This window comes from Tupaia chinensis, unplaced genomic scaffold (genome assembly GCF_000334495.1).
Source record: "Tupaia chinensis unplaced genomic scaffold, TupChi_1.0 Scaffold000316_1, whole genome shotgun sequence".
Taxonomy (NCBI): Eukaryota; Metazoa; Chordata; class Mammalia; order Scandentia; family Tupaiidae; genus Tupaia; species Tupaia belangeri.
Genome location: NW_006159809.1, coordinates 4,826,209 through 4,830,465, shown reverse-complemented (window position 1 = coordinate 4,830,465; position 4,257 = coordinate 4,826,209). Strand labels below are relative to the sequence as shown.

The 4,257-nt window shown below is 48.5% G+C and overlaps 1 long non-coding RNA gene across 2 annotated transcripts in view; it reads right to left on the bottom strand.

Moving 5' to 3' along the window:
* Window positions 1-12: 12 nt before the first annotated feature.
* LOC102486458 (uncharacterized) overlaps window positions 13-4,257 on the bottom strand; it is a 21,160-nt gene continuing 16,915 nt past the window's right edge. Inside the window, exons 2-4 of one of the 2 annotated variants that reach the window (XR_334965.2) lie at window positions 2,709-2,827; window positions 341-380; window positions 13-187 (exon numbers count right to left, since the gene is read on the bottom strand). This is a non-coding gene — a long non-coding RNA (uncharacterized LOC102486458). The remainder of the gene's footprint in view (window positions 188-340; window positions 381-2,708; window positions 2,828-4,257) is intronic. The other variant, XR_334966.2, reaches the window with a different exon arrangement.

The window sequence follows — 4,257 nt, the reverse complement described above, 5'->3', positions numbered from 1 at the left end:
GTGCTCCCCGCAGCGGGGGCAGCGGTATGGCAAGTCCAGCGAGGCCATGGCCCCGCCGCCCCCGCGGCGTTCCGGCTCCACCGCGGCCGCCCCGCTGTTCAGCCGGGCGCGCTCATGGGGGGCCCGCGGGCGAGCCCCCCTGCGGGGTCAGGAAGGCTCAGGGCGCCCGCTGTCAGGGGCGACAAGGCTGGAAGAGAGGGAGGAAGTCCTAGGTGGCTGTTGTCACTGCTCCCGCCCACCCCTCCCAGCTCCTGCTCCGGCATCCCCCACCCAGGAGCCAATTGATTTCCCAAGAAATAGGCGCCTAGAATGGAGGGAAAGGGGAGACCAATGGTCTGACCTTGGAGGGGGTAGTCCTGTTCTGGTACCTGTACGAGGGCCTGTACATGTGCGAGAGTGAGAGAGAACGAAATTTCAATCAAAAAAGGAATGAATTTTATATATAATGATTCCAACCTGGAAGCAACCCAAGTGCCCACGAACGAACAGTGTATCTGTAATAGAACACTACCAGCGTTAGGAAAGGAACTACGGGTACACAGGCAGGGAGGAGCCACTCCTACTATGTGGTACTAAAGAGAGCATCTGCAGGGTTCCAGAAAGCTGGAGTTCAAGAGCAGACAATATTGAGAAGGGCAGAGTCAGAACAGAGGCTAGGAGGAGAGGGGCTATGGACTGAGAAGGGGCAGAGGAGACCTTATTTGATGTTGCAAATGTTCTGTGTCTTGATCTGAGTGGTGGCCACACCGGTATATTTATATACACATATAGACCACATCGAGCTGTACACTGAATATTAGTGCATTATATGTACTTTAGTGTATGTTATGTCTAAAAATTTGTTTAAAAAGAAGATCCTTATTTTCATCTCATGCAAATAAGATGGTACCACACCCATCAACAGGCTGTGGTACCATACTGCAATGACCGAGACTTTATCGCACCTGCTACCTGTGTGTGTGTGTCACTGTTCCTGTCCCTCCTTCACCATCCCTGCTACTCCACATACCTAGGTCCTTCTCTCAGACTTAGAAAAAATCAGGTAGGCCTCAGTAAGTGTTCCCGCCCCACTCTCACCCTGAGAGCCCTATATCTGTGCCCTCTATACTCTTTTGGCACAAACCCCTGTTTTGGCATCCCACCCTTCATTACCCTCAATTACTACTGTCCTCAAACTCCTTCCCTGGCTTCCAGTCATCCTTCCTCTGCCTTGTGGAGTCTCCACCTCATTCCTCACTGCTATCTTCTTTCTTTTTTTTTTTTTTATAATTATGTATTTTATTTATTCATTCGTTTATTTTTTAGTTTGAGCAGAGAGAGACAGAGGGTGAGAATGAGAGAGAGAGAGGAAGTGAGAAAGCAAGCCACCAGATTCGGGACTTGAACCCTGGTCAGCCATATGGGAGTGTCCAGCACCTTAACCATCACGCCACCTGCTGGTCCCATTGCTGTTTTCTTTCTAACTGCCTGTAATTGGGTTCCTCCTATCCTCAGTTGTCACTGTGCTCTTTGGGGCCACAACAGTCAGGAGCACACCACTGTTAACCAGGCAACCCAGGTGTCATCAAGAATATTCACCCACGTGGGATCCTGGCTGGTAATGTTGATCCTCCCCATCGTCACTGGCTACCATGATGCTGCCCCGTTCTCGGGTTCTCTGACCTTCTATTCTTGTTACCTTCCTAAACTTCCTGTTTCTTGATTGGGGGATGGGGAACACTCTGCCTCCATCCTCCTCCTAGTCACTCTGGCTTATGCCCACGGATTGACCCAGACTGTGATAGGTAGTTAGCTAGAAATTAGAAATGAGAGGGTAGCCCTAACAAAGTAGCAAAAGGACACCTGTCACATCAATCACAACTTATCTGGAGGTACAACCAGACCATCTGCAGTCTCCTTCCTCATACCCTGTTCCTACACGACACAGATCAGCTCTCCCGTCCTACAACACCTTGAAGTTACTGACTCTTAGGTCTTTCACTCCATCTTCTCCAGCTCCTGAGTCCTTCTGGCATTTCCACAAGGGTGTTTGGGTAGATATCTGTTCCTTTTGCCAGTGTAACACCCAGTCCTCCTGCTGACAGCATGCTGCTTCAACCCTATAGAACCATCCTTCCTTCCCTACTTTCTCAGTCCACATGGTCTGGGGGATGTGACTTAGACCTGGCCCATCTGGGTCCTGAGATGGGCACAGAGTACCCAAGTTAAGCCAATGAGCCCCAGGGCTGTTCTGGAACTACTAAGGAAAACATCCTTTTAGGGATCAGGTTTCCAAGCTGGTGAGTGGGCCAGAGCTGCTAGGGCCATTTTTGTCTCCTTTGGGGAGGAGCCACTTGGCAATGAAGCCAACCTAGAAAAGCAGAATGGAGATGGAGATCGCTTGCAGACATTGTTTGAGGTACTGGTTTGTTCAATTACATGAGCCAAAGTTGTCCAGTTACGTGAACTCATCAATTTCCCCTTTGGCTTAAGCTAGGATTGGGTCTATGCACCAGGAAAAGGTTCTAACCAAGAAATTAGAATCAGAAATTGGATTTTTTTTTTTCCAAATAACATAGCCTTAGAAGGAATTAGCTGAACTAAAGTGTGTGTTTGTAGGGGGATGGGTAGAAGAGTATACTCAAAAGTTGGTGAATCCTGTCATGAAGCAGCAAAGCAGCTGATTAAACTGTCTTCCACCCCCTCTAGTGCTGAGACCATGTACCTACCAAGGCTGGAACGTTAGGGGACTTGTAGAAAAATGTCAAGATGTTGAGAGTGGAGTCTTTTGCATGGCCTCAGTCAGGTCCAACAAGAACGAAACACACTCTGGCAGAAATGGGCCCATCTGAAAGCAGAGAGGAAGAAAATGTGGCTTGTCCAGAGAGGTCTTTTCTGCCTGAGGTCAAGAATCCAATATGGCTAAGAGTCAGGTAATTAAGAGCCAGTTCTGTGGCTTCCAGCTAAAGTCAGCTCAAGCAAAGCTGGGAGGCTGGAAACTCAGAGGGAGGCAAGCCTGAGGCCTAGCAGTCTCCCTGCCTGCTGTGCCCTCCTATAATCTTCCAGAAGCTTCCATTATAAGCAGCCTTCTGTTGAGATGCAGCTTGAATGAGAAGGGGAAAATGAGCTCTCCCTCCCACTGCAGATGAGGGGTTTGTGAGGCCCTTGGGCAGAGGCCCAGCTGGAGGCCACATAACCAGGGCTCCTGGGATGGGCAGAGCACCGGGGACACGGGGACATGTTGCTAGGAGACAGCTCCTCCCCTCTCTGAACACCACAGTCAGGGACTCCATTCAACAACTATAACTTTCAATGAGGTCTCTAGCTTTAGTTAATAGCTCTGGGGAAGACTGAATGCAAATGGACTGAAAAACCTTCTAATGATTAAGAGAATTATACTGCCAGGAAAAAACAAAAAACAAAAAACCTGAAACTGGGAAAACAAAGGCCAGGATTGCAACCCTTCACCCCTCTTCCCCAAACCAGCACCTCTCAGCACCCTCTCACATGTGACCACAAAAGGAAGGAGAAAGACAGCAGGATCAAAGCTGCTGATTGGTGGGCCAGGGAACCTCTTCTGTGCCTTTCAGTCAAGCACATGGGACAGAAGCCAGGTGTTTTTCCTTCCCTCCCCTCTTCAACTAGGATTTTTGTTCTTTCAGCTACCAATTTTTCCTTCATCATTGCAGTCAGTCTGGCCATAAATTGGAAGACCAGAAGGGGCTACGCTTAGTATCTAACCAAACAAGATAGCCAGATGCCAAAATCTCCACAAGCTCAACTCCATTTCTCCATCCTGTTTGGATTTGGGGTGCACACACATGTGCCCTGTGTGTTTTTCAAGCTGCCAAGCCCGGAGTCAAACTGCAGTCAGGTTAAGGGTCCACCTCCCTTAACCATCAGGCTTAGTGAGAACTTGGAATGGCTCCTTCATAGCTGGGTAAACAGTTTTAAGTTTTGTGAGGGATAGCTGCAGTGTGATAAACAGGGGAATATTTTTATCTTATTTTAAAATTTATTCATAATCAAGAGTGCATGAGAGGGCCGGCCATTGGTGTGGTGGTTATGGACACTGGACTCCCACATGCACAACCGTGGTTCAAGTCCCAGACCTGGAGGCTTGCTTTCTCACATTCCCTCTCTCTCTCCCTCACTCTGTCCTCTCTGGACAAATAATAATAATAAATGGATAAATAAAGTTGAGTAAAATAATTCTTAAAAAAAAAAAAAAGAGTGGGGAGCAGTAGTTAGTGTAATGGCTATGTTGCTGGGCTCCCA